The sequence below is a fragment of the Lissotriton vulgaris genome, chromosome 2_1, assembly GCF_964263255.1.
Source record: "Lissotriton vulgaris chromosome 2_1, aLisVul1.2, whole genome shotgun sequence".
NCBI lineage: Eukaryota > Metazoa > Chordata > Amphibia > Caudata > Salamandridae > Lissotriton > Lissotriton vulgaris.
In genome coordinates this window covers 847,080,957-847,094,738 of record NC_141687.1, presented here as the reverse complement: position 1 = coordinate 847,094,738, position 13,782 = coordinate 847,080,957, and the positions used below count along the sequence as shown (strand labels likewise).

Genomic DNA, 13,782 nt, shown 5'->3' with positions numbered 1-13,782 from the left:
CTGAAGTCATGTATCTCAAGGTTCTCTCATATGTGATTATGAAGAAAGAGGAGGGAAAGTGAAATAAAACAATTGCCTAGGATGCTTAGGATCACACAGTTTGGTCAAGGGGAGAAGCTGGGATAAGTCATAGGTTTTCTGGTTTTACATAGTGCAGTTCATCCACCAGATGTATATGATTCGCATCCACTACACCCACCTTACCTGCCAACCCCCTTCACCCACAAATCTTCATCTGCCACCTTACTGGCACCTGCGCAAATCCTTGGTCATATTACGGACCACACATTTTGGTACCTGGGAAAATGTTTACGAGTATCCATGTTCTAACTTGCTATACTTGGGATTCCCTGAAACTTGTATAGCCAAGAAACAGAGAACTTTTAAGTACTTGGTGCATAAAGACACATATTTGACTACATATGATTATATAAATAAAATTGCCTAGGATCACACAGTTTGGACAAGTGGAGAAGCTGGGATAAGTCATAGGTTTTCTGGTTTTACATAGTGCAGTTCATCCACCAGATGTATATGATTCGCATCCACTACACCCACCTTACCTGCCAAACCCCTTCACCCACAAATCCCGTCTGCCACCTTACTGGCATATGCGCAAATTCTTGGTCATATTATGGACCATAAATTTTGGCCCCTGGGAAAATGTTTACGAGTATCCATGCTCTAACTTGCTATACTTGGGATACCTAACTTCGCTGGCTTCCGTTCAAGCAGAGAGCCTGTTTTAAAGCTCTCTGTCTCATGCACAAGGTTTTTTAATGATATTTGTCACTCATGTTTGCATGAAAGTTTAGACATCACAACTCTAGAAGATGTCTGCAATCCAATTTTAGAATCCTGCTAGCTGTTCCATGTTTTAGTAAATCCAGATGTGAAGGTGCTTTGTTAGCCTGCTTGGCCCTCACGGGTGCAATGATTTGCCACTGCCTTCAAGAAGCATTCCTTTTCAGATGGCTTTTAGGAAATCGTTCTAAATCTCATAATTAAGGCTACCTTCTCCTATGCAGAGGTTTTCTGTCTTGTGCGATAGCTTTTACGCCAATCAGATGTAGCAAAAATGAAAAACTGAAGACTTTTTATTTCTTTTACAGAGTTTTTCAACACACAACAGCTAATGAATTCAGACTTTTCTATGCAAACTTACCAAGCGTTTGCAAGTCATAATTTTAATGCAAATGTGGAAAAAGAGCAAATGTCCCATAGAACTTTCCTCATCATCATGTCAGTTTTCTAACTTCTGAAACATTTTAACCTAAGACAAGCACCAATTTTAACTCTGTGCCCTCAGTTGATGAAGCCATCGTGTTTCTGGTTTCATAATAAGGCAAGTGACGCTCCATCCACCTTAAATGCTGGGTCGGACTGGACAACAGGTCAATCAAGCAGTGCCTGATGGACTGGTCTGACAGGTCAGTGTGTGAGCTCTTTTTTGGCTTTTTGGCTGTTTTATGGTTTGCTGGGCCGGTTTTTACTGTTGATATCCCTGTATTAAAACAAACATTGTCTGCAGCAATTCAAATCCATGCAGTCTTCCATGCAATGCAAAACACCTACACAGTGTGTCTTCACAAGCTCAAAACTGCCTCATTTCGCAAACATGGGCCAATTTTTTTGGTATCTAGTTCACTAATGGGGGCCACTTTTAATTTCGTGCCCAGACCTATCTTCTGTCCAAGGCCGACGCAGCTTAAATGCAGCCGTGAAACTGTGAAAAACTGCGTTTTATTAGCAAGGAACACAAGGCCTACAAAATTTCGATTCAGACTACAAATCAGGAGGGGACCAGTCAGTGCTGGGACCTCTGAAGCATGATCCTAGCTAGACCGTGACAGAGCTCTCTACAGCAGTGGTGTTTTAAGACATGGGCAAAGTGCACAATTGGCCTGGACATCCCCCGTCTATTAGGGCCTCCTATGAAACGGAGCTTTCCCTCTGTTAGAACTCTGTCAATTCTATTTCTCTATCTAAACCTCTCTCTGCCTACGGCCACCTTTAACTCTTTGACCATTGGCACCTGAAGAAGGTTTGGGGAGAAATATATCAACTGTTTTCTGTGACCCTGTTAAAATATAACATATACTGTAGCATTGTTTGACGTCATGAGGGCTTGGATTATGAGGAAATGGGTAACAACATTTTAATTTGTTCTCTACAAGGACGCCCGAAATATGTTTTGCCTAGGGCCACCAAAATTCCCAAGATTACATTGCTCTACAAAAGTGGGGTGTATTGGAGCGACTCAAGTCTGCAGCAGTCACTGCTAGCACCAGTAGGTGTCTTCAAAAGGATGTGCTTCCACCCTGTCTAAACGATCCTGCCAATCGAAACCCACATCGACATCCCAAACAGGTCCTTCTGAGAGTCCCATTCAATACCATCTGCACGCACTGAGCCTGTAGGGATAAGGGGTGAGGTCTGCGAAATGCTGGAGAGGCTGGATGCCAGGCATGCAATGCACATTGGGCTAGAAGGGTTTCAGACCTGCCACCCCTCCGATTCCCCACGCCCCTGTGGTCTGGGGAAAGCCTGGGCAAAGCACTTCTTGGGAAACAGGCCTAAGAGAAATCGTTTTCTTTTCTTATGAGAGACAGACACGTTCAGTTTCTTTTTAGACTCCATGGTCGGGGCTCTGGCTGTGAAGGGCTCTGTACTTAAGAATTCATCATTCTTTTTAAGGTGAGACAATGATTCCCCATTAAAAGTTGCAATGATTAAGACACACTTGAAAAGCTTTGCCCTGTTCCCCAACATGGCTGTTAGTCTCACACCTTCCAAGTACAGAAGCCACAGATGGCAAATTATATTCAGGGTCACTGGAATTATTTGTCAGAAGAGGCCTAAATTATGCGGCAAGGTTGACCAAATCATGTGGCAAGAAAATGCAAATTGTGTGTCGCAATACAACACATTGTCAGATAGTATGACGTCACTATTTTGTCATTTATACACTTGTTAACGCTGTCTGACCATAGGTTGCACCTCATTAGCACCAGTTTAACACTCAAATAAAGCCATGAGCAACAGAGAGATGACCAGTCAACCTTTACCAAAGGAGAACAATAATGGGTAGTAGTGGTTTCATTTATCGCACATTGTTTGAGCCTATAAACATTTATTGTGGGTATAGTAATATAAATTCAGAGCAAAAAGATAGTCTGGCGGTGCTATACTGGTTTTGAGCACCCTATGACCAAAGGTGGCTAATGACAGACTGGAAAAGGTCCAAAAAGTCGAATTATAAAATTTAACAAACCAAAGCACTAAAAGTAGTATGGTATCACAAAATACAGTGTCCAAACAATAAGGACTTGTAAGGAGCATTGTTCCTGTTTAAACCACTTGGCTGCTAATGACAAGGGTAACTCGTCATGCACTGCCCATTAATTTCAATGGAAATCTCCTTATTTTGGCCCAATGACCCTTAGCATCCAACAGATAGTCTTCTGAGACAGATGATATACAATGTAATGTTCACCATGGCTGTTCATCCACAAAGAACATTAAATTGAATATCATGTGTATCATGTTTATAAAGGCCCTTCCACTGTGTGTCAGCACATGTCACTGTGTTTTTAGTGACTTTTGAACTATTGGAGATAGAAACACATTTTCTTTCAATTATATCTGCAGAGTATGAAGCAGATGAATAATTATATGGCAAATGCAGGAGATCCATAAATATGCAAAAAACACTGCAGCTGCACAATCACATACACTGGCTGATTTGTACAAAATCAAACCAGAATACCTTGATAAATTGCGGCTTCCTGCCTAAATTGCGTGATCTCAGGCAATTTTTTATTTCACCAAAACTCCTTTTTATTCATAATCAGGTATGAAACCCCTTTAGAATATGCGACTTCGGATTGCCAGTTGTACAAAAACCTATTGTGTTTGATTTATTAGACAATAATGTTGCTCTATAATAATTGTGGCCATGAACAGGGTTTACATAAACGTTTATTAAGTGCTTCTAGTGCACTGCCATAATGTGCTGGGTATTTGTCAAACCTACCGCATCTTGAAGAAAAGCACTTTTTTAATTTTGAAGAGGGGTATTATATTTTAAGTGATGTTTGTTGTGTGATTTATATAGTAAACATTTTCAGGGCTTGGCTCACACTCGGGCTGTATGAGCCAAGCCAGGCCCAACAGTCAACTGTGGCTCATCTCTCCCTGTTAATTTGTTGGCTCACCCACCTCTACTTTATGTGTTCAATATATCTCAGAGAATAATAATGACGGAAAGATAACTTCAGAGGTTATCGCATTTGCTACAGAGGTCTGTGTTTTGTCTAGTCCCAGTTTTGAATCAAAGTAGCCAAGAGAATTAATGTGTCTCTTTAAAGAACATCATGTAACATGCAGATGACACATTTTTATTTTACGTTGATCACTAAGTGGGTTTCCACTTTTAATACAGAGATCCTTTTGTTTCTTGCGGTTTATAAGTTGTAATACTTTTAATATAGCACAATGAGCTAGCACATGCAGCTCCTACATCTTGAAACTCTCACTGTCTTGTGTAACACATCTTGTACATTGATTTACACACTTGCATGATATATTGTCACTATATTGTGTACATGCGATGTAAAGTGCTGTGACACACTGCATTAGGATGAGCAGTGCTACGAATAAAAAGATAAGATTAAAAATTGTGACATTCAAATTGTTATTTGTATAGATACTAGGGCAGACCAACACTTGACATTCTTACAGTGTATGCATGTCACTTATATACACCTCTCTTTAGTACCTATGAAGTGATAACAGATGTGTACCCTTGTTTACCCTCCATTGCATTTGTATTAAGGCTTGAGGCTCCAGAGAGCTCCCAGTCAGGATACTCAAACAATAGAATGCCTAATTGCCCCTTAAATTCAGCCTTTGTTTTGGGCCCAGCTGGTATTTAAAATAACAAAGTTCCCTCTCGCCACAGGCAAAGTGCAGGTGCCGCTGAATGTATGCTGGTGTCTGAAAATTACACCGGGACCAGTTCAGCATGTTTTACTGGGGCCCAGCTTCTTGGTAGGGTGGATCGCGTCCACACTGTGAAAATAATGGATGGATTCCATCTACCCATGTGTACCACTGTATTGTGCTCTGCCCCCTGCGGGATAATAATTAAGAGTTGAATATAAAATTCACCTGACTTCACAGGGGTTGCATTTTCGCAGGCTTCAACGCCTGCTCTTCGGCTCCTGCAGAAAGTTTGAATTTTTCGCACACAATGGCAAGAACTGCCTTTGGGCACCACCTCCCGATGGCCCCTGCCTAAATACCGGTGCCCCCAACATGGAGACCCCTTAACCCCTTGGGCGCGGCTGCGATTCTGCGCCTGTGCGGCCATTTTGAAGAGTGGGCGGGTTCATGATGGCCCCCAGCCATCATCAGCACACACCCACTGTGATGCATGGCGGACGGGGGACGTCATCAGCATGCAAGGGGTTAATTAATATTAGTTCTATATTAGTGCCCCCAGGTCTTAATGCTGTCATGCCTTGCAACTTGCGCTCTTATGACTGCAAGTGAGTCCTGCTGCTATCATACACTGTCAGTTCCTGCCAATCTCAGTACTGCTGCCAATGGATATAACTCATGCCAGTGCCCTGTTTTGCGAGACCATAATGCACAATGTTGTCATTCACTGGTGATTCAGCAGTCAGTCTTTCTGCTACCACCTCTCCAGGCCTGGTTGCAGAGGGCAAAACCCCAAATTGAGTGGATGGGTGTGTGAAGTATAAAGCCTGTGAAAGCAGGTCAACTTCAAAGCAATAGGAGAAGGGATTTCCTTCAGCAGCCTCAAGCTCCAATCGTAGTTCCATCAGCAGACAAAAGGTCAAAGATGTAAACACTCCAGTAAACTGGCATCTGTTATGTCCCTCTTCCTGCAAGAGATCACCAAGCATCTGTTCCTGTGGAGGAACATGTGCTCCTCCCTAGCTGGTGGTGCTGTGTCAGGGGGGCAGCAGTCCCATGGGCATGCTTACACCTTCCCACTTAGATGGGTCTATTGCCAAGTCTCTATCTGTTTATCCTCATATCTCTCAAGCTAATCCTGCATCAGTGTCTTGTAATGTTGATGCTCACCATAATAAGATGTATTCTGTGTTTCCACAGCTTCAGCTCCTTCACAAAGATGGCTGACAACATTATCTACCATAATGAATTCCTGGAGCAGCATGTGCACATTTAAATGTTGGCATTTTTTAAAGAAAATGTGACTGAGTGCAAGTTTGGCCTAGGCATGTGTTAGCATGTTTTAAAGAATTTCAACCTGCACCCCACAACAGTTACTGGCTTTATAGTACTAATTTGCAACATTGGTGCTTTCGTGTCACAGCAGCGCATAGCCATTTCAAGAAAGGATTGTAGGACCAAAAACTGAAAAAAGATTCATCAACTCTTTGTATGTTATTTTGAATGATAGAAAATACAACAGCTAAAAAGGGTACTCGTGATATGGACTATGATCTTTGTTCCACCTTGAAAGGTACCTTGTAGATACAGCGCTATTGATAAGCCATTACATTATTGCTGAATACTTAAATATTAATGTTATTTCCTGAACCTTAAATGAGAGATAACGTAATTAAGGTGCAACGCCTGTATAACAACTAGATGCCGCAATAATTTGCATTCGGTCTACTCACTAGACAGCATGGGGATCACAGTATAGTGCCTATGGGAAAATATCACACACAAAAAATGAGTTAACGAGGATTGGTGAAGATGAACAGGTGTATTTTAATCTTTATTTTTTATGAACATCAATTAGGGAAGATGTGGTGTGGTGACTAAGTCCACCTGGGGCCCTGGTTTTAAATCCACAGGGGCACTTCACTGGAAATTGTGCAGTTCTAGGCAAATCACTTCATCTGTTATGATGGTGTAGTCGTGTGTAACTGGATAATCCAAAGATTTAAACCCTTACTTTAAGTATGGAGTCTCACTGCCCAAAATGTACAACGCTCCGGTACGCCCCAGCTAAGTCTATGCTATATAACGTTTTATATTGTTTACTTAGCCTGCTTATTCCACTCTGTAAAAGCCCCTTCCTTTTGAGCTCTTTGTGAACCTCCTCACTTTATGACCTTCCAATAGAAGCCCCATATAAGTTTATTCATCTCAGTACACATTCTACACCTTTAATATGGTTCCCAACAGTTTACTTCTCAATATCTGTGAGAGCACTTTCTTGTGTTTATTAGGAGATCCGCTTTACACATCTTCTTGTTCCCTGGAATTGTTTTGTTTGATATGTGTCTTAGGTTGCTTTTAGTATGAAAAGACACCTTTCAATTAGGCAGCAGCGCTTTCTTTTCTATGTGTTAGATATGCTCAAGACTCTCTATGTACCAAACATCTTGCTGACATCTGATGCCTGCAGGTCTGGTGAAACTCTCCAAATGCCAGCATTGCTTAGTGTCTGAGTGGAAATTATTGGCAAAGCAAATAGAACTGGAATTAATGTGCTGAAGCATGGAAATAAAGCCATGCGCAAATGGTGTCTGCATCCATTAGCACAATAAAGCAAGATATATTGGCAATGTGTGCTCTCATAGTGGCTCAGTGGACATCTCTGCCCGCATTGCATGAAGGGGTAGCCCCCATCACAGTGGCTTGAAGTACTAGACGCCCCCTTACCCCCAAAGTTCGGATCTAGTTGCACCCCTACTGGATGCACACATTCAAACCAAATTCAGTTGATGACAGGCGAACTACGTACACAGTGATCATAATATGTGACCAGTCGCGGCCGGCATTAATCGCGGGTCGGGAGGTTTATGTGGGAGGGTCAAGCGGGGAGTAAAGTTAATACATTTAAAAATCGTACCTGTCCGCTGGCTGGCCGGGTCGCGCATTTTCCTGCTCTCCTGCCTCCAGAGCACGAACAGGAAGCAGGCAGCCTCCCTCCCCTACGCCAATCACAACGTTGCAATGGCAGTGTTGTGATTGGCCGGGACGCTGACCAGCCAGGCGCCTATGGGGAGGCCATTTTCTCCATGTAGGCTGCACATGGAGAAAAAGCAGAGTGTGCATGACTGGTTTGGTCGGCCCCAGTGGGCGGGCCAAACAGTCAGCGCTCTCAACAGTGGGCAAGCCACTCCTCCCCTGCCCTAAAACAGACCCACCCACCTGCCGCCCCCAACCGAACCCTTCTGGTTTCTCGTAGTGCAAGAAGCAGAAACATAAAATGGTAGTTTTACCATTTTATGTTTCTGCTTCTCGCACTGCAAGAAAGCAGGGGGGCGACGCTCCTCCGCCCTGATGGAGGAGCCGCACCTGTGGGTAACCCCATACCTAAAATGTCCTTTCGGTGTTCAAGTGACATGATAGCAATCCACTTAGAACCAGAACCCCACAATAGCAACGTGGGGCCTTAAGACATGTTAACCAAAGTATGTTTTTCTGGAGAAAAAAAACTAGTACACATTGACTGAAATATATTTATTTTTTTGCGGATTTATAAGGCGCGAACTCGACCCGACTGTATTGGAGCGCTTTACATGTGCACCAGCTAAGTTACACAGGGACACATTCATAAAATGTTATTTATGTGAATCGTACGCATGGATTACAAAAAATTCTTCAAGGTGGTGACCTCACTACAGTGTATTATGGTTTTAGAAAGCACCCACTGCTGTTTACATAACATAAATATTCACATGGACTTTAAAAAGACGAAACACAGCGGGAAGACCCACCCACCAACGGTCTCAACTCTACAGTGCTCTGCAGCTAGCCAATCCGGGAGGGTCAAACTACCGCCAGGTTAGGGCACCCCTGAAAACAGCTGTTTAACATCAGCTGCAAAACCAAGACCCGGAAGTAACGAGTGCCTGATCACAGTGCGCAGCATGCCTGAAGCAACATTTCATCACTTGGACTGGCTTAAGAGGCACAGAGTCAAGTCAGCAGTCAGACGCTGGGCCCGCGCTGCCCAGCGCGCGCTCATGTTTGGTCGACTGCACATGGCCTCTCCACCAGGAAGCGCCATTTCGGATTTATAGAGAATGATAATTCTCTCAAGTTACTGTGCTGCGCAGCCCCGCAGAATAGAGCAAGACAAATGGAGTAAACGGCACTTATCATCCGCCACGAGTCATTCGTCAAATCCTGCAACCCCCACTGCCCGCTAAAGGTACAAAAGAAAATAAAAATTCTCTGGTTACAACGTGGATCACCTTTAGATTCACTTCGCACGCCCTGTCACTCTACTCAGCCGAAGGCGGTAGAAAGTTCAAGGCTCTCGTTTTCCACCTGAGCCGCCAGAGGAAACTTCATACCCAACTTCAGGGAAACCCCATAAAAATGCCGAGCGGTCAGAGATACGGGACTACCGAAAACACCTCTTACTGTAGAGGGGCGGCACACACCGTTTGTTTGTTATTTCTTAACCGTGAAATAAACATGCTGCGATGTCTTATTTGCTCCAAGCATTGATAGAGTGAGGTAAGAATTACTGGAGCGGTTTGCAGTGGGATAAAACGCGTGAGATGTGCATTGTGATATGGGGTGATATAGAAAGAGACACATCTACGGGGTGTGCGTCAGTGAGATATAAGAGCCAAGTGTGTTCTTTACTCCTTGTAAGTACACAGTGTGATAAGACATAACGATGCAGTGTGATAAGACATAGTGATGCAGTGCGATAAGACCTGGGCCACTGGAATTATGCGGCAGGAGAGAGACAAATTATGCAGCCGGGTTGAGTTAATTATGCGGCAAGTAAAGGCACATTTTACAGCATACTGCTTCACATTTTGTAACTGTATTACATCATTATTTCGTCATTTTAAAACTTGGTAACACTCTCTGGGCATCGGTTGCATTACGTCAGTACCAATTAAACACCCAAATAAAGCAATGTTTGACCAGTCCAGGTTTGCAAAGGTCCTTCCACTGCGCAGCAACGCGTGCCGCCGCATTTTTAGTAACCTTTGAACCGTGTGGGTTAAAATCTGCAGATTATGCGACAGATGATGGATTATATGGCAAATACGTCCACTCTATAATGATGCCAACATCGCTGTGGCCACACAATCGCATAATTCCAGTGGCCCTGGATTAAACATATCGATGGAGTGTGAAAAGACATAGTGATGCGGAGCAATAGACATGCCCAGAGATAGTCTTATCTATCACAGTTACTGAAACAGTGTAATATTTAGGGGGTGATGCAGTGAGACAGGCATGTCTGCGGTGCTCTTTATTTTGTAGACATATCTGGAGGTGCTCTGTTTATATTCCAGTGGAGGAGTGTGAGAGGCACACCTGGGGATGCCCTTTATTTCTCAGAGTACTGCCGAGTGAAAGCCATAATCAGGGATGCTCTATATGTATTGCAGTGAGATAGACTTATTTGCACATGCTGCATGTTTGTTGCAGTGTTGCGGTGCTTATATTTATAGCATTTATGCAATGCAAAGGGGGTGCCCTATTTTTATTTAGGTGATGCAGTGTGACATACCCGCAGATGCTGTGTATTTATAGCAGTGATGCAGTATCATAGACATATCTTGGCGCTCTATTTGTATTACGGTGATATAGGCATATCTGCGGGTGCTGTAAGTTTGTTGCAGTGACGCATTGTGACAGACATGTCTGCGGTGCTCTGTATATTTCTAGCAGTCACGCAGTGTGATAGACATATCAGGGGTGGCCTCTTTTATTGCAGTGAGGCAGTGCGACAGACATGTCTGGGGGCTCTTTATTTTGTAGAAGTGACAGGGTGTTCTTGTTTCCACCTGTGACGCATTGACAGACACTTGCCCGGGGTGTTCATTGTTAATTGAGGAAACCGCGAGATCAGGATGCTTGTCTATTGCATCCAGTGACAGAGACATTTTAGGGGTACAATGACCGTCACAGGGTGGGATGGAAGTCACCAGTGCCCGCAGCGCCCCCACCCCGCTCCCCATGACACTCAGACGTGGATTACCGTCTGACGCGTTGTGTGGACCCGGTTTTAAGACGTTGACAGTGGATTCCGCCGGGCTTCTGCGCCCTACAGACTAGGCCATTATGCATCAGTAACAATGTAAGATGTCCGCAGCCAGGGGTGATAAATGGCAGATTGAAATGTGTGAAGATAGGGGGAATCCCATTGTTCAGACCGGGGGACTTGAAAGGCCCCAGAAGACGCGCGAATGGCGAGATGAACAAAAGAAAAAAAGTCAATGTATGCACAGCGCCTCGAGACGGTGTGAACACTGAATATTCTGCACAAACAGCGTGCAGTATACACACAGAACACAGGGCACGTTCATGCAATATACAGTGCAATCAGCAGGACCAGATTGTAAAAAAAACTGCTTGCACGCTGTGTTGTAAACACACACTGTACTGCTGCAGACACAGAGCTTGCACGCACAATACACTGCACAGTCACCAAAATGCACGCAACTCAGAAAACAAACATGCAGAAGCAGTACACCGTAAAACACGTCATCTACGCCCAGTAAAGTACGCATATAGAATGCATATATAATTCAAGCAGACTATACTGTTTGAAAACAGCCTGCAGGCACGTGGTAAACACAAAAACCACGCACACGCAGTATACTCTAAACACGCAGCAGGCAGACGCGGAATGTATACAATCTGTGCCTTGCATAGGCGGCATGCACCCACGTCATGTTGTAAATCAACAGAACGTACAAACAATACATTAAATAGACTACAGAGCACAGCCTACTGTCCGCCAAGTGGCATTGTTCACAATACCGCGTGCTTGGAAGGCATACATACTCACGCAATGCGACGTACACTATAAAATATGATCTGTACTACATGTCTATGGTGCACATGTTGAGTGGCGCAGACTCGGTGGAATGCTCACACATGTTGTAAACACTATATGTTGTGCACAAAATGCAAGCCCATTATTCTGCACAATTCCCATGCACACAAGAGACACCGAAAAAACAACGTGTTCAATGTTTAAGGTGTGAACACACCTAATGTACATCATACCATACATGCATGGCATGGACACAGAGTATATTGTAAAAGGAGCGCGCTTAGAGTACATGTTAACCATACATTTAATATACTCCTAATAAACTGAACTAAACTGGCATGCACAGACGACACACACAAAATAAACTGGGCAGACAACGTTAGCTCGGAGTATAGCACAGTCTGTACACGCCCTATAAAATACACAGACATGACATGGAAATACGTGTACTTGAATAGTAGGCACGCATTATACTTTACTCATAAACAGCTCACACAAAATATACTGTACACAAAGAGTGCGCATGCGCGCCCCCGTACTGTAAACATATGCGTATAGTATTCGGAACACAAATAGAACTGTATTAATATCTGCCCTGGAAAACATCCTTTAAAAGCTAACCCTGCATACGATGTGTTTAACGAGCGCGGCACGCAGACACACAGCATGCCCACACAACATGCAGCATACCCATTGGGTGCGCTTGGACAACCGTATATAAAGAAGGCATGCTCGCCCACTGTACAGCGCTTAGACTCGGCAAGCAGACCTACATAAAAACAAGCTCCTTGTATTTTAACGCGCACACACAACTTGCGTCCACAAACTGATATGCAGGTCTGCCAACGCAGAAAAGCACCCAAGAGGGCGAAGGCAGCGGACTGGCTATGCATAGCCTGCTGTAAAGCGGCTGAAGGTACCCGCAGCAGAAACACTCTGCGCTAGAAACTTACAGAACAGTGGCACACTGGCACGATTAATACATATATTGAACACTTTCTAGTATTACAAACTATCCAAATCCCCTGTCTGTGAGGACACAGGCTCAGAATTCTCCAAAACACGCCTCATTACAATATCAACTGCACTAGGTATTCTTCATTCTCAACAAAGAGGCCATGTATTGAATGGGCATGGAGACTTGACCACAACCTTCAGTATGAGAAGCTGGCATCGGCGGCCAGTGGAAGGATGAAACTATGATTATAAGGAGCGCACAATGCTTCGAGGACTTTAGACCACCCCCTCCCCCCAATGCTCTCAATACCGTGTTGTTCAGCAAGTCCAGATACCAACTGTAAAGCCACCCAAGTTCACAGGGCACATGAAGAATATACAGGACCCTACACCGCATCCCTCTCTCTCTGGCACATATTTCCAGTAAGTATGCGCCGGTTCCAGGCTCCCTTTTAACTCCTCGCTGATGAGAGAGTACAGTTGGCACAGACACTGCCTACGGCAGCTTCATTTACGTCTACCTTGTAGGCAATCCGGACTAGTGCGTCTCCCTGGCCCCGGTGCCTGACCCTGGACGCACTCCCGGTGACCGCCCCCTCACCCTTCCCCAGCGGCGGCGGCCTGCACCCTTGCCATCTCTCGGCTCCTCACCTCTCTGGCCGGGGCTGGCTGCTCGGGAGCTCCTGTCTGTCTGTCTGCTGCCGGTGAAGCTGTCCTCTCCTCTCCGAGCGCACAAGTCACTGATCCGACTCCCTGGGCCCGCCTCTTCATATATATCTCTGGCGCTCCTCTAGGGGGCAGCGGAGCGCGCTGGCTGCCAAAACACTGGAGTGAGGAGAGAAAAGCAAAGAACGGGGATTTGCTGTTGTCCCGGGCCGCGCCTCTGCCCCGCCCCTGGGACTCCGACGGAGGCTGCCGGGGGCGCACGGACACAGGGATTCCCGCTGACTGACTGACACCTCCCCTGAGCCCCGGGGCATCCGTGATTGTCTGAGAGGCACGTACCCTGAACCCCAGGGTCTATCCGGATACCTCTCTCTCTCAGGACCGAGCGC

General features: G+C 44.8%; 1 protein-coding gene across 1 annotated transcript in view; it reads right to left on the bottom strand.

Moving 5' to 3' along the window:
- ACKR3 (atypical chemokine receptor 3) overlaps positions 1-13,507 on the bottom strand; it is a 33,320-nt gene extending 19,813 nt beyond the window's left edge. The window contains exon 1 of the mRNA XM_086956299.1: positions 13,379-13,507. The gene's annotated coding sequence lies outside the window, so the exon portion shown is untranslated. The remainder of the gene's footprint in view (positions 1-13,378) is intronic.
- Positions 13,508-13,782: the final 275 nt, after the last annotated feature.